Genomic DNA, 23,474 nt, shown 5'->3' with positions numbered 1-23,474 from the left:
GGCTGGGCCACTGTTGCAAAGCCACTCCTTTGATATTTTGCCAATGTTTCTTTGGGTCATTGTCCTGCTGGAAGATTAACCGTCGCCCCAGTCAGAGGTCAAGAGCACTCTGAAGCAGGTTTTCATCCAGGATGCCTCTGTACATTGCTGCATTCATCTTTCCCTCTATCCTGACTAGTCTTCCAGTTTCTGCTGCTGAAAAACATCCACACAGCATGATGCTCCCTCCACCATGCTTCACTGAAGGGATGATATTAGCCTGGTGATGAGCGTTGCCTGGTTTTCTCCAAACGTAAAGCCTGGCATTCACCCCAAAGAGTTCAGTTTTAGTCTCATCAGACCAGAAAATTTAGTTTCTTATGGTCTGAGAGTCCTTCAGATGCCTTTTGGCAAATTCCAGGTGGGGAGTGGCTTCCATCAGGCCACTCGACCATACAGGCCTGATTGGTGGATTGCTGCACAGATGGTTGTCCTTCTGTAAGGTTCTCCGCTCTCCACAGAAGAGTTTGTTTTGTCTTCATGCTTGGTTTCTGCTTTGACATGCACTATCAACCCTGGGACCTTATAAAGACAGGTGTAATCATATCTAATCAACTGAATTTACCACATGTGAACTCCAATTAAGCTGATGAAACGTCTAAAAATTATCAGTGGAAAAATGTACCTGAGCTCAATTTAGTGCTTCACGCCAAAGACTGTGAATACTTATGTACATGTGATTTTTCAGCATTTTTTTTAAATAAATTTGCAACAATTTCAAAAAATCTTTTTTCACATTGTCATTATGGGTTATTGTGTGTAAAATGTTTTGCAATTTGGAATAAGGCTGTAACATAAAAAAATTAAGCTGAATACTTTCCGGATGCACTGTATTTATACACTTCCTATAGCACAGAGATCCCCAAACTAGAGCCTGCGGGCCAAAGTTGGCCCACGGTAACCTTTGATTTGGCCCACCATGCCATCTGAGAAGAGAGGAAAAATAATGGGGAATTTTTTAACTGTTGAGCTACATTATTAATTAAATAAATTTTAATTAAATGTTGTGAATGAATCATACTTAATAAATAATTAAATACAGTCACTTGATGGATAGTGGACCTTGCTGAAGACATCAGCTAGCGAATCAAGGTAAAGTGTATTTTTTAGTGTTATAAATGGGATTGTTCATGTTTTTTTATTATAAGATGTTCATTATAAAATGTACAAAAATGTATCATTATTAATACAGTTAAAGTATTTTAAATATAATAAATTATATAAGGAATTATAATAATAAATTAGGAACTTACATTGACAACTTCACAGTTTACTATATTTACCTCCTTTGCTGACATTTTAAGATTATAAGGCTGAACTGCGTGAAATGCCATCAGTCTACAGAGATTTACCAATATTTCTCTTTTGCTATTGGGATATCACAATAATTAACCCAGAAAAAGCCAAGCAATCACTACCAGATTATGGTTGAGTTTGTGATAAGGAAAAACTCTAAACACATGCAGGCATTTCCTCTTTCTTTCTGTTTACTGAACTAGTCTGCAGTAGTGAAAACAGAAGACTCATTAGAAACAGATAGCCAAGCAAAAAGTAACACAAAGAAAGTCACTCTTTGGTTATACAAAGAGTGGCCAACACAAAATACATACATTCCTAATAACGTTATGCGAGTCCCATCTCACTCAACACACTACAATTACTATGGTATAAATACAGCACTACAACATACAAAAGAGATAGATTGACTTAGAAAGTCACTTACTGTACCAATTTTAAAAGGATTTGATCAGCTGTAGTTTAAAATTACGCTGGATTTTTCCTCCCCTAAAGGCTTATTATGCGCTCTCTGTTGTCATCTTGTGGAGGGACAACATCAGCTGTCTTTGGTTTGCTCAATGACAGGCTAATGGCCGTCGATGCGCTGTCTCTCAGAAATTATAAATATTTTAAAATAGGCACTATCCTTATAAATAAATTGCGTAGTTGTAATCTAACCAACTACATTCTCATCTAAAAAAGCCTCAAAAGTACATTATGTTGTTCAACAGCAGCAATATTTGTCAAACTGTAGAGTGTCCTCTGCTTGTTGCTGTATGTGGGTGAAGTAATACACAAGGGTGAAGGGTGAAGAGGCTGGACGAGTACTGTTATTTGCGGAATATCGCACAGCTATCAGCCAATAGGATTCAAGAACCAGAGAGAACTGTTGTGTGTGTGTATATATATATATATATATATATATATATATATATATATATATATATATATATATATATATATATATATATATATATATATATATATATAGTTCAAATGTTATGTAATAACCCCCAGTAACAGTTTTTCCAATGAGTACTTCAATGAGTGCACATGGTAACGTTTAATAGTTAACAAGGCAGATTATTATTATTATTATTATTATTATTATTATTATTATTAATAACAATAAAAACAAAACTCTAGCGTTTGTATGTTTTGCATGTGTCACCTCTTCTAAAGTGAATTATATTGTGGCCTGTAATAGCTGGTTTGTTGTCATGGACACAGATTTACAAAAAATAAATAAAAAACTATGATCTGTGTCCATAGCAACTGAGTGAATTTCTGTACAGCCAAAAATGGTTTGGGGGAAAAAGTCTTTCAAGCAGTGCAGGCAGATTTGAGGGGTCCGTCCTTCACATCTCCAAAACCACATCAAGCGCTGTATGTTTTGAAACACCTCCAGTGTTATGAACAAAATCTCCCAAATTCAATCTCTTGAACAAAAACTGACTGGTTCACTCTTTTGAAGTCTACCGTTTCTCAGCAGCATGTCACGGTTTGACTGAAAGATGTGTTATATATAAACAAAACTATTAATGTGAACATATAGGCCATGCTTATAAACAGCTTTCAGCTCAATATAAGGCTGTTGGATATTCTTTGCAACATGTATTCTCTATTATGAAGCGGATGACTGCTTTGTTTGGAAATAGAAGACGACGTGCTAGAAAAGCCTCTGTGTCTCTTGAGAAATAAAGTTGATGGCTATTTTTAGCAGCTCAGTAGTACAGCCCCCTGCTGGTGAAAACGCTGTGTTGCACTGGTGTGCTTTAAAAGAGCAGGATGTGTTGCTGAGCGAGTAACAGGATTATATCACCACATTAGGAGCACCAGATCAGCCAGCAAACCGCGGATTGAGGGTAAACATTAAAGATGGGCAAATTTATGCATAAGAATATGTACAGTTAAATGTAAAATTGTTGCTGCAGGTTGTTGGTTTGATTGCTTGGAAGACTGACATTTTTTGTTTTTGATATTTACTTAATAAAAATACAGTAATGAAACCATATAGTAAAATATTTTCTGCTTCAATATATCCTATCAAATTTTACTTCACTTCACAACAGACATTATGCAGGGTCTATTAAAGATAGTTCACCCAAAAATTTTAAATTGCTGTTAATTTACTAGTATATGTGACTTAAAAAGATTTGTTTATTGCTTAAACGATGGCCCTTAGAAACGCATTAAATGCATGTCAATGGCACTTTGAGTGTCAAAAAGGCTAAATAAAATTAATACCTCAGGCTTATGATGATAAATTGAGGTCAGTGCATCGACTTTTATAATATATATATATATATATATATATATATATATATATATATATATATATATATATATATATATATATATATAAAATTATTTTAAAAACTATAATTTTGCATAATATAAGTGCTTTTTCCAATGAAATCTCATGGCAGTTCATAACTTTTTGATTTAAAGGCTAATTTATATTAATTTGCACAATCTCATTAGTACATTTTAGTATGATTTGCTCATCCTCAACAGAGTTTAGAGGTGGGGTTTGGGGGCACACCTCCCTTTAAAAATTATACATTTAACTTGAATGAAATAGTATGAATTCCTTTGAATTAGCCACTTGTCTGACAATACATAAAATAGTTATGTTTCTTCTCGTGATATATAGTTACATTTCCTCTTCACATATATGCTCATCTCTGGTCCAACATTCTTTTGTCACAAATCTGTCACTGACAGAGTAAAAAATGACATTATAGGAACATGTACAATATTATACTGCCTCATTGTAAGACAGAGTCTGTGTCAGCACAGCACTTTAGAACTTTCTGGAGTTTTGATAGAGTAAGCTATTAAGAGTAATAGACACAAATCACAAATTTTACTGAATAAAAAGAAATAACATTCCTCTACAGTAAACTTTCATTTGGGGGATCTACTTCTTTTAAGTCACTGTTTCCAAAAGCAAACAAAAATGATTTGTTATTTGTAACAGTACTGTTGAATAATCATGATACCTTTTATGTCCATAGCAAAAATCCAGGTGGTCAGACAGTGAATCATTTTCTATTAATTGTAATTTAAAGTAGATTACCTCGACTTCGCATGATCCTGCAGAAATTATTCTAATAGGCTTTTTTTTTTTACATTCTGTAAGAATTCTTCATAAATATTCTACAAAACTTGTTTTCAACAATGATAATAACATAAGAAATGCTTCTTAAAGTCTGCATGAAATCAAAATTTATAATGTTTATTTTTCTAGTGCACAGTGTTAGTCTTAAAAGAACAATAAATCTGTTTGTTTTGGTAATCTTTAAATAAACTCAGACCATTTGTGTCCCCTCTGGAATGACAGTGCTCTTCAGCTGATGTCAGTTTGACAGCTTGGCTTAGCTACACCCCTCCAATCATTAGTTTGCTGCAAGTGAATGATAAGAGAAGGAGAGTAAAAACAACCCATTCCCTACTCAATATTCAGTTTCAGATTCAGTTTCATAATAAAACAGCTACTTTAAATTATATAATTCTTTTTTTACTTATTTTACTGTATTAATAAATGCAGCCAAGGTAAACTTAGGCACTATTCAAAATCAATTAATTGCCATTTGCTTTAATTCTTCTTAAAATTCAGCTAAAGTTAATGACTGATGCTGACTTATAAGATCAAACAATATTTAAAGTCCATGTAAATCGGACATTGCTGAGATTTATTTCAGTATGTTGATGTACTACAGACTAAAACAGACAACACAGGCTCATTGTGGATACATAATTGTTTATATTTCTGGACAAATTAAGGAGGCAGAGGTACATCTGGCTGCATTTCGTCTTTAAAACGAACTCTACAGGATAGTATGATACCGCTGACGACTTCTGTTCATTTTAGTGCTACCAGTAGACTGCTTACCTCCGTATGGACGCCTCTTCAGGTGTTACCAGTTTCTCAAGTAGCTCACCACGCACATCGGTGGACTTGGGACACAGAGCCAAGTTGACTGTGACGACTGGGTTTGAGTCCAGTGAAGAAGGGTTCCAGAAACCAGGTGAAACAAAAGCAAAAATACATAAATATATAAACAACAGGATGAAAATGTGGTGAAATCATGTGGCCACGATGGCTTTACTATTTCTGCATTGCTTTTGAAAACACTAACGGTTGGGTTTAGGAAAGGGAGTGGGTCAGTCGGTCAGTCATTCAGTCGACAGCAAGCTGGCTGGTCAGCTGAAGTGTTTATTGTGCCCTCTGGTGGATATATGTGAGAGAATTTGTTATCATCAAAAATACACAGCGGACTCTGGTGGATTTGCAAAAACTAAAACTGTAAACTTCCGGTTACGTATTTCACTGTCGCCAGAAATGTAGACCTGGGTACTTATCTGCAAAGAGCCTGGGTTGAAAACAGAATACTGAATAGGGCTGGGGCTCTCTTTTTGTGCATCATTCCCTCATGGCAAACTAACGGTATGAGCGGTGTTGTTAAGAGTGTTGTGGCTGAAACCGTCAAACTGAATCATCACAAAAAGTACTGCCTCTCCAAATGTGGAAGTAAATGTGCAGTCTGATTGACTATTACCAAAACAAACCTTTTTTCACTGGATTTATTTGCATGCTTTAATTATTCACCTAAAGAATAACAATGTGCGCTAACAAAATAAGCATTGTAAATTTCATACAGATTTTAATGTTCAATTACTTCAATTACATCAAAGCAACACACACACAAATAAAGGAAAATAAGTATTAGCAAACATGGTCATGTTGGTTAAATCTGCGATTTGTACAAAATGTGATATGCTTTCAGCAACCCCCCCTCATATACTGCAAAGACATCATTACAAAATTACCCGATATCAATAAGAAACCCTAATCAAGGCCTTTCACCACTGACCAACTCTAACCTTTACAAGACAATAGGGTGTGCAAATCCCCTACCACCAATCGTACAATCATCTCTTGGGGTGACACTATTAGCCATTGGACTTATAGTGGCTATTCCAAGCCCTTTTCAATTAGATCTGGCTCTCAGGAGAGATTGTGCTGTGTGCGTTGAGTCCAGTTCATGATGTACTGTACAGATAAGTGCCTTTCTGTAAGAGCAAATTATGTCAGTCGGGAAATTGTAAAATTGCACATGAAGTGAAAGCAATAGACGCTTAGATCACACCAGTAATAACAAACATTGTTTCAATTACAACAGTGTGTAGCTCAATTTCCTCACACGGTAAAACAAAAATATTGTTTGACAAAGCAAAACGTTTTGCTTGAAATATGGGTTTTAGAGTTGGGAAGGGAACAACTGAAAATAAATGTTCATAATATGAAAGCAATTAATGATATTTCAAGCAGTACAAATGCTACTTTTGGCCATTACTTATTAATTCACACTGATTTACAAACAAGCACATTAAATAATTAAACGCTAAAATGTTCCACTGCTTGCCTAGGGATAAGATATTGTAATCTGACTCATTTGAATGGATAAGTTCATACAGACTGTTCATTTAAAGGAAATAAATGTGAGGATTTATGTGTATTAATAATTTTTTAAAACCAAATGTGTGAACAATTTAATCAAACATAGAAGGACAATTCACCCCAAAAATTGAAAATGTTGCTATTAATTACTTGCCTTCAGTCATCTTCAGAACACAAATTAAGAAATCCTAGTGAATGTAATTATACAAAGTTCCAAAAACCGTAAGAAAAACTTTGTTCACCTTTGTCTTCTGCTTTAGATTAGGGTGGGTGTTTACTACTATACAATGCTTGTGTGTCACACTGCTGAATCAAATAGCAATATGTGATATTTCTGATGCAAAAGAGAAGACAAAGGTGAATAAAGTTGTTTTTACAATTTTATGGTCGACAAAATTGTTCTTGGAGCTTTGTATGATTTCAGTTGAACCACTGCAGTCGCATGAAATGTTCTGACAACAATGTTTTGTTTTTGGTTTCTCTTCTGAGCTTTGAACGTCTCTGAACCATTGCTTTCTATGGAGGTTGAGAGAGCTCTTGGGTTTCATCCAAAATGTATTAATTTGTGTTCTAAAGAAGAACAAGGTTTCAGAGGACTGAAACAACATGAGAGCTAGTAATTAATAACATAATGCAGTATGTAACATTATATATTTAAAACAAGACTTTATACTTGAGTGTGAGCATGAGCACATTCTTCCTGGCTACAGTTAAATTTTTTGTGAAACATAAAGGTGTCACTGATAACAAAAGGTGTCCATTTTTCTCATATAGACTGCAGCTAATGGAACATTCCCACAGCTTCACTAAGATGTTATGTGTCACGTTCACCAAGTAGAGTGCCCACCAGACAAACTAGAGGGCACTTTACACATCCCATCTGCCACTGAACTGGACTACAAATCCCATCATGTCCTGCACTCACACACCAGTTCCAGGTTACCTCTTGATTACCTCTGCACTCACACACAGCTGAAGCTTGTCATGACTGACTACATGGACTATATACACACACCACTCACACACATTTCTTTTCTGAGTCTTGTTACTGTAGTGTGCATTACGTAAGCATTCCTTGAATAGCCTAGCTGTGACCCTTGTTTGTTTCAATGTTTATGTTTGTTTCGCTTCCTGCCTCCACCATTCGCCTTTTTTATTGACTGCTCTCTGGATTATCTACATGCTACAGTATGTCCCTGTTTAAACTTTGCCTGCCTGACAATTCTAATAAAAGCTGCATTTGGATCCAACCCTTGTTGTCAACCCACATCATTACATTTTGAATGTTATGTAAATATTAGGATCAAATGAACCTAAAATAACATGCTCAATGCTCTTATGGCATTATTGTAAGAAAATGTTCTGAGAAACAAGATAATGTTATTTATACTTGATGGACGTTCTCAAAATTTAGAGAGAAAAGGAGAGAGAAGAGCATTTTTATTGTCTTTATGATGTTAATCATATTTGCTGCATGTGTGTTAGTGTTGTTGGAATATAAAAAAATGCATTTAAAAAAATAATATTATGTAATAAAATAAAGTGACAGGTGGCACGGTGGCTTAGTTGTTAGCACTGTCACCTCACAGCAAGAAGGTTATTGGTTCGAGTACCAGCTGGACCAGTCGGAATTTCTGTGTGGAGTTTGCATGTTCTCCCCATGATCACATGGTCTTCCTCTGGGTGCTCCGGTTTCCCCCACGGTCCAAAGACATGCTCTATAGGTGAATTGTGTGAATACGAGAGTGTATGAGTGTTTCCTGGGTTGCGGCTGGGATATATGCCGTTTACATATGCCAGAATAGTTGTCGGTTCTCTCTATTTATTTATGCTTTTGAACTGCTTTACAGGACCTTGATCTTTACCTCAATTAGGCATGGAAAGATAACCGGTTTCACGGTATACCGCGATTTAGAAAAGTCAAGGTTTTAAAACCACTAAAATGTTCTGTTATATTGTTCCTAGGGTAAATGTGAGTTGTTTTAATGTGTTTTTTAATGTGTTGTAATGAAATCTGTGTTTTTGAAACTAATGAACATAGCAGAAATCAATGATTTTAAAAAATTATTTAGCCTGACATGTTTACTGATACAAAATATTTAAAATGTTTCTTAAAATAAAATATATTGTGTTCAATTGGGAAAAAAAGTTGTTGTTTTTATACCCATCCATTTAAAAAGAACATATTTTAGAGCAGTAATCACAATACTGTGATACCATGAAACTGTGATATTTTTATCCAAGGTTATAATGTTGTCAAAAAAATATATCGGCCTATGCCTACGCACAACAACTTCGAAAAAGTTACATTGTCGCGATGCATTAGCACAGTGGGTAGCACGTTCGCCTCACAGCAAGAAGGTCGCTGGTTCGAGCCTCGGCTGGGTCAGTTGGTGTTTCTGTGTGGAGTTTGCATGTTCTCCCTGTGGGTTTCCTCTGGGTGCTCCGGTTTCCCCCACAAGTCCAAAGACGTGTGTACTGTATGTGTATGTTTGGTGTATGTGTGTGAATGAGTGTGTATGAATGTTTCCCAGTGATGGAAGGGCATCCGCTGCGTAAAACATGTGCTGTATAAGTTGGCAGTTCATTCCGCAGATTAATAAAGGGACTAAGCTAAACAAGAAAATGAATGAATAAATTATATATTGTCTAGGTTGGTGTATTGTATATTATGGTACAAAAACCTTAATAAACTGCTAGTACATTTTCTGTTATTTTACAGACCTGTTTCTCTATATATTATTTATTTTATTTTAACATAAAAAATTTTCTAACTACTAAAATGTCAATAAAAATTCTCATTGTTAAATTCACAAAGTTGAATTTTCAACATCAAACAGGTCCCATATGGCAATTCACATCCGTAAATAAATAGAAAACACTTGTTTATCACAAAATACAAAAACTGTTAGCAGATTTATAATTTTTTTTACAGTGTAGGCCCCTTTTTATAGTTATAAGATTGCTACAGTATATGTAGAATAATATTTATGTAAACTAACAGGTTTTCTTTTTTTGGAGCCAAGACTAAAATCACAGTTCAGTGAATAAGATATTATTTTGATAAATATATCTGTTTAATAAATCTGTTTTGTTCAAATGCACCAAAATGTAAGACCTATATTCACTGAGAAATAGATAAAAATGTTCAAAACGGGGTGTACTCATTTATGCTGAGCACTGTATGTAGAATATTATTTATGTAAAGTGACAGGTTTGCACATTTATTTTAGAGCCAAAACTAAAATCTTTCTTTGTCAGTATAAACCTGAATAACTAACATTTCATCAAACATTTAATTTCTCAAACACTCCAAAGTCAGAAAATGAAGAAGTGTAAGGTTTATTCATTAAACCTGTCAAGGACTGCAAGTACATAATTCCAATTGGGCATCTTAAAATAGTACTATCCTATATGTTATGCCTTTCTTGCAAATCTAAAAATTCATTGACATCACACAAACCTTACATACTTTGAATTTGGGTAGTGGTGTAATAAATCTAAATGCTTTAAATATCAAACAAGCTCGCATTCAACTACAAGTGAGAAAATGAACAGGTTGCCCAAAACACTAAAATGTTTATCTGCTGCGAAGCTTCATAGGCAAAATCCCCTTCTCCTGCCTTTACAGCAACACTGACACTGAAAACCAACTGATAATATGCCCAGTCCACCAAGACGGCACATCTCACACCTCATCCTCTCACTGCCATGTCACACGCACGCACACACCACCCCCGCCTTCTATGGCGCTCCAGCAATATGACAGTGGGAATGCAGAGCTGGTCTAATCCCAGGAGAGAGCGCCGCAATGCAGAGAAGATGCTTTAGCAGATCTCCCCTCATCCGTATGAGTGCCACTGGCAGCTGGTGTGGAGAAGAAAGCGGAACCGGATCAAGAGCAGGACGGCCCTGTTTGCTTTAGCTTCACACTGGACTGAGATAACCAGATAACCAGGCACAGACACAGAGCGAGGGGTCGCCCTCCCCCGACCTAATGACTTTACTATGCAGACGCGTCACTACAGATGAAGATCCTGACAGGAAATCATGTGGAAAAGCTGCACAGAGCTGGTCTTTGCAGCGTTAAGTGGAAATTAACTGAAAGTCAGCTCATTTTCAAATTTGCTGAGATGCACGCCACTCAGAAACATTGTTGCTTATTCTCTGAAGTGTTTTTAATTAATTTTAATTAATTTAATTAATAATTAAGTTAATTTGTATTTTCACATACAGTAATTATATTACCATCAAAGTTAAGGGGTTTATATATATATATATACATACATACATACATAGATACATATTGAATCATTTCAAGCTGTTATTTCTAAAATGACAATTTACTAACTAGACAAAATCATAGACAAATGGTGTGGTGTTGTTATTAATCTATCAAATACAAGATGAATTGTTGTAAAAGAGAAAATAATTTTAAAAAGGATGTATAAACATCTTGCAATTCAGATATTTCACAAAGGTTATGTCTTACAGTTTTGAGTTCACAACTGAAAGATGTCACTTTTCTCCTTATTAACTCATAATTGTCTGATTGACAAAAAAACTTACAATTACAAGAATAAAAATCTGACTTGTGATTATTTGCAATTGTGAGAAATAAATCATAATCATGAGATCTCAGAATTGTAAAAAAAAAAGTGTCTGAATTAATTAAATGCATGCATTTACTTAATGCATAATTCAAAGCATGAAGCACAACCCATAGACACAACTTCAAGCTTATTTAATCACACATTTTGTCAACCAAAAAGCAGAGAGGAGAAAAATATGTAAAAATAAAGACAAAAGGCTCAATTTTAGAAATCTATAGGTCTAAAGCACATGGTGCAAAAGCATTAAGGGCATCTCCAAATCCACTTTTACTACTTTAAGAATGGAAAAATACACTCTGCTCTGAAGCGCATTGTCTAACAGGGTTGTACTTATTCTCTTAAGGAGTTATGGGTGTGTTTTTAGCATAACGTACATTAAACCAATCAGTCTCATCTCACATTCCCTTTAAGAGTCAGTTGTGTCGTGCCATGGTGCATTTACTATTTACGTGGTGGACTTTGTAAGTGGAAAAACAGTTAAACAAACAATCTGCAGCACAAGAACAAAGAACATGCCTCCTCCATTCAGCCTCTTTACTTTCTCTTTTTACTTTACTTTTATTTTTTACTTTACTCCTTTACTTTCATGGAGTCAAGAACGGTGCAAACTTACTCCACTTAAGACATCCATTAGCCTACATGTTTAATTTCATTTGTTAAGCACAAAGATTTGTTTCAAAACTATTTCTAAATTCATTTCTAATTTCCAGCAAACATAATAATGAACAATAATAATGAAGTGTGGTCAAAAAACCAAACACAAACACATGTACTATTCTTATGCCCCATTTGGTGGACAAATCTAAACTTAATTTTATTAAAACAAATATAATTATAATTATAATAAATAATACTGCTAATAATAATAACATTTTACAATTACAAATTGTCCTGAATAAACTGGAAAAAAAAAACAACAACATGAAGGCATGGAGGTAGTGTTTTTTTATGTAGTAAATAATGTTTGTAACATTCAATTTTTTTTTCATATGTAAAGATATTTGTGTATTGCTGTACATCATGTGTGCATTAAGCCATGTGTACACGTTTTGGACTTGCATAGGCGCATAACTAATGCGCTCTGTGCTGGACAGCTTTCAGTTGGTCAACAGCGTGGTTTTTTAGTTCCTGAAAATAGCAACGCACCTCCTTTCTAGACCAGCACACCCATGAGTCAACAACGTGGTGCAAAACGTGAAAATTATGGTTGCGCTCGTCTGAAAATAGCAACATATCGTGCAAAACACATCTTGCGCCTTTTTGTCCCAGGTGTATGATAGGGCCCAAAATGTTATTGCTAATTTAAAAAATAAATTGAGTAAAATAAATGACTTATTTGTTGATTAGTTAAAAAAAAAACTAAATGAATAATTCTAAAATAATGCACACATGATGTGACAATCCGATCACAGCGTAAAACATTTTTTAATGATTTAACAGACAAGAGCAAATATTCTACTTGATACCTCCATACTACGGTTCCTTTTTACATTTGTATTTCCAAAAATGTGGTTGTTGGGGGGGGGGGGGGGGGGGTTGCATTTAAGATGGTCTCGTGTGCAGGACTAATTTCAAACACATCTAAACCAAATCCTATTTTTAATTTTTAGGCTACTGACTGCAGAAGTCAGTGCTTGCAGATTGAGAACAAATGACTGATCAGGTCAATGCAGAGTCACTATGGTTTACGCATAGTCAGCCTCACTGGATTGTAGTCCTATCTATGTAGTATTTATACTGTAGTGCAAGATGTCTCAGCGTAACCTATATTTAACATTCCACCACCAGCTGGATCTTTAGGTTTGGCTTTTTCTCTGGGAGCCTGTGAACAAACAGGGCCAAACACGCACAGAGACACAAACAGAAACTGGCAGCCTGCTCACAACAGCAGCAAATGCATGTGACGGGCATTGCAGGGAACAAGGAAGAGAACACTCATTGTTACAGTATAGGAACCATCTGTGTCACAGATAACCTCACAGAACCACATACTATAATTATTCAAGAAGCTTTCCGTGACTTGGGATCTAAGCAACCTAAAATCTTCAAACCTTTTTGAGCAAATTGCTTTAAGGTGGAAATCTTCTGCAGTTTTAATGCACAAAAAATGAAGATGTCCCGATTCAATGTCCCAAATCGATCTATATTGTTTATCAGACATGTTGATTCTCTAATACCGAATTATCTCTGTTTGTACAGGGCTTTGAAATGCTCAATTCTGATTGGACAGATAACACTTTAAAGGTGTGAAATTATTTTCATAAAAGCACACAGCTAAAGTAGTTTCAAGCAGATCTGGGCCACATTACAGTTATATATCACTGCACTAAAGGATTTCCATTATTTTACAGTGTAACTATTTGGTTTACTTTTACCTGTTGCCTTAAAGTGATAAACTGACTTTACTTCAGAAAGTGAGTAAACCATTGAAACATAGAACTATTAAGTTGATATAACTTATTATTTATAAATATGCACATAGTTAATTTACTTAAAAATGTTAACTAAATGTTAAAAAGGTCAACCCACTTTTTAAGTAAAGTCAACTAATCATTTTACAGTACACAGCCTTAGGTGGCTGTTACACCTTGGGTGTGCATTATTTTGTAATACTTTAACAGACAGGGGTCAATTATTCTGCTTATATGGCTCCTGCACCTAAAGACATTGTTCAGAAAGCTTTTGTTTTGTTTTGAGTTGATTTTTGACTGTTATCAGGGGTCTGTTTTTTGTATGTGGACTACTCGATTAGCTGGTTATAGTTATTGATGAATTAACACAATCCAGGTTCGTTTCGTTCTTCAAAACTCATCAGAGAGTTGTTGTCATAGCAACAGGTCTGGTAGCTCAAACCTGCTCAGAAGCAGGCTAATTTCATGTAAACAGGATTAAATAGGGTCATTTCAAGCAAAGTTGATACTGAAAGAACGTACCGTATGCTGATATTTTCTTACAGTAGTACTAGTAACCTATAGGTTATATACACTTGGGAAAATAGTACAATTATTTAAAAAGTTAAATATACATATAAGTTAAATATAAGTTTTAAAATATATATTTAAAATAACTTATGCAATTTGCACTCCGAAATAAAAGTACAGTAACAGGGTGGGTCTCGTCAAGAGTTCAAGGAAAACATCAATATGGACTGCAAATGGACTTTGTGTAATTTTAAAAGAAAAATAATTTATCCATTCATTTGCATGTTTTGACAGCTAATATGACGGTGATTTGATGCTTCGCAAAAGTTGCAGACACCTTTACCAATATCAAAATGCTTTTTTGATGCAGAATTAATTCAAACAGCCAGTTATAATGCCAATTAATCTGCTCTAAATGTTTAAAGTCAGCAGCCCACAACAAAGGTGTAAAGTTATGGCATATCATATTTAACACAACTGTTTACAACAAATTTTATGTAAATTTGCTCACATGGATAATTGAATGTTAATCAGATGATATCATTACGCTGCTGTGCCGTCAGCCAATCGTTGTATTGCTGAACATGATTTCACGGATCGATAGATCTGTCCTTTACAACACAGCAATCTCAAATCAGTTTATCCAGACATTTTAATCTGATTCGCGAACTTGTTTGAAGAACCAAATTAGCCAGAGATCAGTTATCAAAATTAAAAGATCCAGGATCTGCCAAAGGATCTTAAGCAAGGTACGAAGAACGAACCCCTGGTCATGGCCACATTACCACCCTGTATGTGCTGTTTTCCAATAATCTAACAGCCTTTCATCAAATATTCCATACATATGGTGAAGTTCTCCGCATTCATCACGCAAGCAAAGCTCACTATTATTAACATGAAACAACCAAACAACTTCAACACATTTGCTTTTGTTTTCAGTTTATTTGCGACATTTCATTTGTCACTAAAAATAAAACTGTCTATTGCTGATTTTGTGATTTTGTGCTGATTTTTTTGGCCAACGTGGGGTGGAAAAACACAGTAGTCTTGATCCTCTAATGATCAAAAATACTCTCGTGATTCTGTTTATGTGAAGTTTTCCTCATTTGCTTAAAGCATGTAAAGAATTTTTTTTTTTAAAAAGTACCAAAACAAAAAGAAACAAAACAACATGAGAACATGAGAATTATGCTTCGTTAATCCTATTTTATTCTCACATTTTAAAAGTGATTTATAAAAATAATTTATTCAAATAATACCTTTTTTAAAAATCTAAAAAACAGAAATAAAAAATTATAGATGCTAAGATAAAAAGTGTTCAGATTTACCTTTATATTACATTAGCTTTCAAGATGCAAAAAACAAACATAAAACAAAAATCAGCAAACCAAACATAATACAGCATCTAAATACATGAGATTTTTGCTTATTTGTGTCACTTTTATTTAATAACCTCATGTGTCTTGATGCACAGATAAATCAAAACAGTTATTTTAATTTTTTCTTGTTTACTATTAGCTTTAAGCAGGGACAAATTAAAGAAATGAAACCAAATAAAAGAAAACAAAAAGTTATGTTCATAACAAGTTATGTTCATATGTGGGGCCCTTTTATGAGTCATTCATTCATTCATTTTCTTTCCTGCTTAGTCCCTTTATTCATCAGGGGTTGCCACAGCGGAATGAACAGCTTTTCAACTTTTCCAGCATATGTTTTACACAGCAGATGACCTTCCAGCCACAACCCATCACTGGGAAACATCCATACACACTTATCCACTACGGTCAATTTTAGCATACCTAATTCACCTATACCACATGTCTTTGGACTGTGGGGGAAACCATAGCACCCGGAGGAAACCCATGCAATCACGGGGAGAACATGCAAACTCCACACAGAAATGCCAGCAACTTTCGAACCAGCAACCTTCTTGCTGTGAGGCGAACGTGCTACCCACCGCGCTACCGCATCGCCCTTTATGAGTCATATATAATAAAAAAAGATTGACATCACAGTTGTTGCATTATCTCAGGTTATCTACTCACTACATCAGTTAAACACTAAATTAAAACAAACAAAGTACACATTAACATGGTTTTTGAGCTTATTTGCTGCGTTTTTTTAGACCTAAATCCTCATTGTTTTCTTTCATTTTATTAACCAAGATATCCTAAATCAAACCAAACAATACTTTGAATTTTGAAAGAAAAACTATTTTGATTACATGTGAGAAAAACAATTATAACTAAAGAGAGGAACGTGGTGTGAAGAATCCTAAGGAGGGCTCTTACTGAGAGTCAGGCTGTCTCTTCAGGGCATGGAGATGAAGTCTAAGCTGACAGGTATGTGTGTGCTGGAATGTACAGCTGAACCACACCTGTGTGAACAGCACCTTTTCCCCAATCTGCCCGCCCGTGCACTCCTTTTACACCCCATTGGCTGAATTTCTAATGAGACTGAAATCGGAATCCCACTTGTGGGCCAATGAGAGCTTGGAAAAAGTGCTGTGGGGTTGGACTAAGGTGACATAAAACTCATCAATGAGGTGTGTCTAAAAAACTTTCTCTGAGAGTATTTTCTGGACACTCCCCAGGTTGGAGGTTTTATGAAATATCTGTTTATTTCGTTTGTTGAAGATGAGCCATTAGGACATTGACATTCTTCTGATGCGATTATTTTGGATGTCTCACTGTGGATAGTTGGACATACAAAACACACAGCGGATTCTTCCATCGGGGTGAGAATTTGATTTCAGTCGACCACGTCTCCTTATCACTTTTCCAGCCCAGCTATCCATTTAGTATCCGTTGGACGGAGAACTGATAAGGGCATGTGCCCGATACTCCCTGCCAGTCCAGCTGGGTCTCTGTCCTTTGATAATTTTTATAATTATTAGTGTGAACGCCTTTGCTGAAGGCTTTTTCTGTGTATTTGCATGTTTGCAAAAACATAAAAACTCTAGTTACAGTATAATATGTAATACTTGTGTTACACAACTGCTCTGTAAAAGATTATACAATCAATAAGTCAGGAAATGTATGCTAATTTATCTCATCAAAATGAGTTAACCATGTTTCAACTACATGTTTTTGAATGATTAGATTAATGTAATGTAAGTTAATATGAGATTAATTTGATTTAACATACATTTAAGGCTCTAAAGCTGAGTTTATTGCTATTATTATTCTTATTCTATTCATTTTTACAGCATGGAATATTCCACAGTTAAAATAATACATGATTGTTTTGACAATTTGACAAACTGTAAGTGAAAACCAGAATCCAATGAATCCATCTGGTTCGTAAGCAAAAAGTGAATAGGTGAAGTTTCCTGAAAGTGTAGTAGCATGTATAAACTCAATAAAAACCGAGCAGCCGGAATATCAGGTTTGGTATCTGTTGCAGCCCCAGGGTATGTATAAGAGTTTTCTTTGAACACTATTGGTTTGGGCTTTTCATACTTGTACATAATAATTCAAGCATGGATAATGCTTATAAATAAACTCATGAATAAAATATGCATTTGTGTGTGATTGACGTGACTGGATGATAAGCACAGTTGGGGCACGCCATGCAAATAAAGACCTCTTTTATTCCTTTTGAGGCTTTTTAGAATGTGTTTGTTGGAGATTTAACAGTAACACTCTGCTAAGAAGTGAATGCAATGTGTTTGTTAGTTACTTTTCACAAGACAAACTATGTTACTTTATCTCATGAAACGTCTGCATCAAATTTAATTTAGAAAACTGACTTTATATACAGTACATAAAAGCACACTACATTTGATTAAAAAGTCTGCTTTCATGTTTCAAATACCTTTTCAAAAAATAAAGTGTCAAAATATCAACAAAATTATGTTCCAAACTGTCATTCAATGGCTCAGACTTACCCCCCCCCCCCCCCAAATTCCCAAGTGCTGTAATAAAATAAAATAAAACATTATCAATGCTATTGCGATGTAATATTAATATCAAAAATAGTGTTGACCTTAAAAAATACATAAATAAAATAAAACTGCTTTAACTCCAAAAGAAATGTAAAGAATTCTTCTCCAGAAGGAAAAATACAATAGTAAACACTGTGAAAAATCCCTTGCTCTGTTAAATGTCTTGGGAAATATTTGAAGAAGAATAAAAATTCCACAGGAGCTAATCCTTTTGTATTATATATATTTTAATGTTATTTTTTTGTGACGTTCGAACAAGTATTGGCAAGGTTATATTAAAAAGACTTATTTTTCTTAAGTAATGAAATGATTATGGGACCTTTGTCCCGAATACGTACCTTATTAAAGGTAATTTTTCAAAATGCACCCTTAAGACCTTCTGCTGTTACAGCAAAGTGAGTTTATTGCTCTTAATACATTATATCACCTTATCCTGGTCTGGGAATCAATACTCTAAAAAATGCTGTTATATATTTTTTCCCAATCAACATCTGAATAAAATATGGTTAAACACAATTGCTGTGTTAAAAACTGTAATTAAATTTCTTTAAAAAAAAAATAACCCAGTGGTTAGATCTGTATTTAAGCCACATTTGAATTAAAACATCACATCATTTTCAAAAGTATACACGTCAGTCAGTGAAAAGCTGAAAACTATTTTTTAAAATAACTAAATGTTGTTATTAATAATCATTTTCATTATTTGGTATTGTTATTACTTGCCAAGCTTACTGTTTGTCTGTATCAAAGAAAATTTTTAGCATATTACTACTTTTTATATAACTGAACAACATTTAGCACTAACAAATATGTGTTGAATATAATAAATACTAATTTTGAGAACTACTTTTTGCATATTTTATTTGTGTTGTTGATTAATTATGGATGTCCATCAACAAAGAGAGTTTAAATGCAGACCCTACAGCATCTAGCAAGGAGACGAGGAACTAGGAACTACTCAAAATATAAAGATTCAACATAACAATTATTAAGTATAATGGGAACTGTGATCCTTAAATACATTTTTACTTTGTCATTAAATGATTCCTTTTAAAAATATATGCCTGAATAATTTTTTTTTTTGCCATGTTATGTTGTAAATAAATACTGGGTTCCACACAATTGGGACAAAAACTTATTTGTTTTTACAAATTTATGTGGATTGAACATAAAACAAGTTTTCCCGCAAAAAAGAGTTGTGTTGTTTCAGCTCAATTTAAATAAGTAGTTCGAACAAGCAGCAAATGCCATTTTTGCAGTGTAACATTGAATGATAAGTGAGTGTCTTCTGTAAATCATGAAAAAAAAAATTAAAAAATTAAAAAATGCTTTCATTTTTTAAACCCAGTATGGAATAAACATTATTACAACGTTATAGGAAGGGACGGGATGGCATGGGATTGGATTGTGTCTGTCTCATGTTTTGCATGTAGGTCACGTCCATCTGCTAATGCCAAAAGCTAACACTCAGATCAGTGCAGTAACTGTTTCTATGACTAGTAACAACTTCTCAAGTTTGCAGCATTGACCTGGTAAACAATTTTAAAGTTCACCCTTACATTTCTTTCTTGCTTCATGAAACAGACCTAGTGTCCAAATAAGGGACTAATAAGCAAAAGTAAACAGTTTTAAGCAAATTAGCAGTTTTCCTAATTTTGTGATTCATGTTTTTATTTTTTTTTACACTTATTTATGCTTTTGAGTTGCATTGATGGGATCTTAATCTTTCCTCCAAACGCTTATGATGTTGAAAAGTTTAAAAAGTGACTTTTGTTGACATTTTTTATAGTTTGAAATGGTATACTATCTGCACTAATAAATAAAGGTACATAAGCTGTTACTGGGGCTGTACCTTTCAAAAAGTACACTTTTTTGCACTTGAAGGTTATGCTTTTGTACCTTTAAGGAACTATGAAGAACATATTTGTACTTTTTAGGTATAAATATGTACCTTTAAAGTACAACTTTGGACCTGATATGTATAAAAGTGTACCTTCTTTAAAAGTACCACCCCAGTGACAGCTTTTTACCTTTCTTTTGTGAGGGTATGTGCTTGTGTTGTAAATCACAACAAAAACCTGGTAATGAACTGCCAGTGCAATTTCTGTTATTTTACAGACTTAGGCCCAATCCCAATTCTATTTTTTTAATACCTTGTCTCAAATGACTATATGCCAATAAAATCACTTTGTTAATCTGCTGTGTTGAGTTTTCAACATCAAAAATTTACAAAGCGTAAATAAAACTCCCATAATGCAACCAAAAAATATGAAACCTGTAAATTAACGACTTTTTTTAATAGTGTATAAAAATTTGATTGTCAAAGAAAAGTTAATAATATGAATCTAATATTCATAAATAAAATCATCAAATAGAAAAGCACAAAAAAAGAAATAATCCTTCTCCCTTCTGTTCAATCCTTTTGTTCAGTAATAATTTAATTGAACAGAACACTTTCTAATGTACGTTAAAATAAATGTTTTCATTACTTATTTTTTACATACAAGTGCTTTTCCAATGAAAACTATCAATTCACAAAACTGTACCTCCATCAGCACCACCAGAGGGTATTGTCTCTCCATTTTCAATCCTCTTCTGGTTTCACTAGAAACACAGAAATGATGAAGCCTGATGACTGCATGAAATCAAAATAAGTATAGGTTTGTAGACAGCGGTTAAATTGTATTGTCAACAATGATAAATTATTATGTTCCGTAACATTACAAGAGGCCCGTGATTGACATTGTTATAGCATGCGTAGAGAAGAGGACGATTACTAGCCATTTTGAAAGCTTAAATATAAGTAAACACTCGTTTTTGACCTCTGTTATCCTTAAACTCTTCACTACTATAATTGTCTTTTCCCCACTTTGCTACTTTTTATTCGAGCCAGTTTAAAGAGGTTTCTGTTAAAGATGTGGCCAACATGGTAAAAACAGATTCAATAAACTCTAATATTTTTTACATTATCAATATTGCTTGTCATCAATCTATAAACAATATCTTAAAAAGAAATCATTCACTTAAGGCCAAATAAATAATATATATTTTCACGGCGCAGAATAGACTTATATTTAGCTATGTGTTTTCATATGCTGCATTTATTTGACAACACACACACACACACACGCACGCACGCACGCGCACGCGCGCACACACACACACACACACACACACATTAATATTATGTGCATTTGGAATAACTGTTTTTTATGAAATTATATTTTAAGATTATATTTAAAGAGGTAATTTACTCCTGTGATTAAAAACAACAGCATTTTCTGTATCATGAATAGAAATTATTTCCTTTAGAAATTATTTTATCAAATCATATCATATGAAATTTTGATTATCAAGAAGCATTTATAATATTCCTTTAATGATTAATAATCAAAAATAATAATAATGATAACAATAATGCAAATAATATTTTTTTTTTTTTCCATTGTTTTAATGTACAATATATGCTATTAAATAAAAACATCAACACACCTTTAACTAAAATTTTAGCTCAATTAACTACTAGTTGGCTGCTTATTAATATTAAGAAAGGTAGTAGTTGAGTTTGGGTATTGAATAGGATTAGGGATGTGAAATAATATCACACTTTATACGTGCTTAGAAACAGTTAAAATCTTAATAACAGGTTGATAATCAGCCAGTAGTAAATAGTGTGAATTGTAACCTAAACTAAAGTGTTACTATTGTGATTATTAATATTATTATTAGCATTGAACAGAGTTGTTGCTTCATATTGTTTGTGAAAACTGTGACATAGCACTAAGTAGAAAATATTTAAAAAGTACTTTTATTAATAAAAGACGCATTAAACTAACCAAAAATGACAGCAACGTGATTAATAATTGTATAGAACATTATATTTCAAATAAGCACTGTTGATTTCAAGGTATCATGAAGTAACATCTATTTTCCACAAAACAATCTAACACAGAACAAATAATTGTGTTGATCGTTTATAATAATAAGAATCTGTAATAATGACTGAACATAAACAATACTTGATCATACAAGACAGTGACGAATACATGCAAATATACAGTGACATCATACAGATCAATACAACATCACTAAAGCAGAAAACCAACATATCAAACTGATTTCTAAAGGATTGTGTTACGCTGAGCTAAAGGATGGATTAAAAAGGCTCAGTATAAAATAATTATGTTTTTAAGTATTTTCGTTAAGAAAACATTCACTGTACATTTAAATAACATTTTATAATTCAGCCTAAATGAATAAATATAGCATTAAGTGATGCTGGGTTTCTCTTCAGGTTCAGTTCAGTTCAGCACAGAGGTGCGTGTGTGTGTGTGTGGTATTGTGTACTTACACGTGTGGCACATTTAACTGGAATAACTTCCAAGCTGTTGGATGATTTTAGTTTTTTTTTTTTTTTTTTTTTTGTAACCATAGAAACTATTTTACTGATGATGATGTCTATATGATTTTAAGTTTGCTCGGTCTCACGCTCTCCATAGGCTTTAGCCTCAATATAATAAACAAATGCTTTTACCACTCAACAACGAACAGGAAACACGTGTATAAGAAGGGAAACTGTACATGTGCAGACCCAGGCTCAGTTAATAAGATTAATAATCTCAATTTGATCTTAATTTCACCTCATTGTAATTTGATTTAGACGGTGAGACACAAAGAAATAGCTACTTCAAAACAGCTAACAGGCTTACGTCACAAACGCGCGCGTAGGAAGAGGATTTGCAACTTTGCAATTTGCATTGTGACGTAGCCTAAATCCAAAATAAATAAATAAAAATAAAACAAAAATCCTCATGTGAAATTACAGAGCCAGAAGACGTAAAGTTATTTGAATAATTAGGAAAAAATATTAAAGAGAAAATAAACTGAATTGACCTGTTTTCACCCACAGAGATTCACAGTTGTAATGGCGACCTCTTGTGGTGGTGTTGAGATATAAACCTGATATCAAGAATAAATCATTGTCTTAATTATAGATGCAAGCATAGAGACCTGTCACCATGACAACGAAAAGCTAAGAAAAATCTTAAAGCGCTGAGAAATGGTAATTATCTAAAAAAAAAAGTATTGGAAGGAGGAGTAACATTATGATATACATGGGGTTAGAGAGGTGAATATGAAATGGATTAATTAAAAACGGCTAAGAGTCATTTGGTGGATTGATTCTGTCATGTGCGGCTGTTCATTTGAAA

Source organism: Danio aesculapii, chromosome 18 (genome assembly GCF_903798145.1).
Source record: "Danio aesculapii chromosome 18, fDanAes4.1, whole genome shotgun sequence".
Classification (NCBI taxonomy): Eukaryota; Metazoa; Chordata; class Actinopteri; order Cypriniformes; family Danionidae; genus Danio; species Danio aesculapii.
This window is presented reverse-complemented; position numbering follows the sequence as displayed.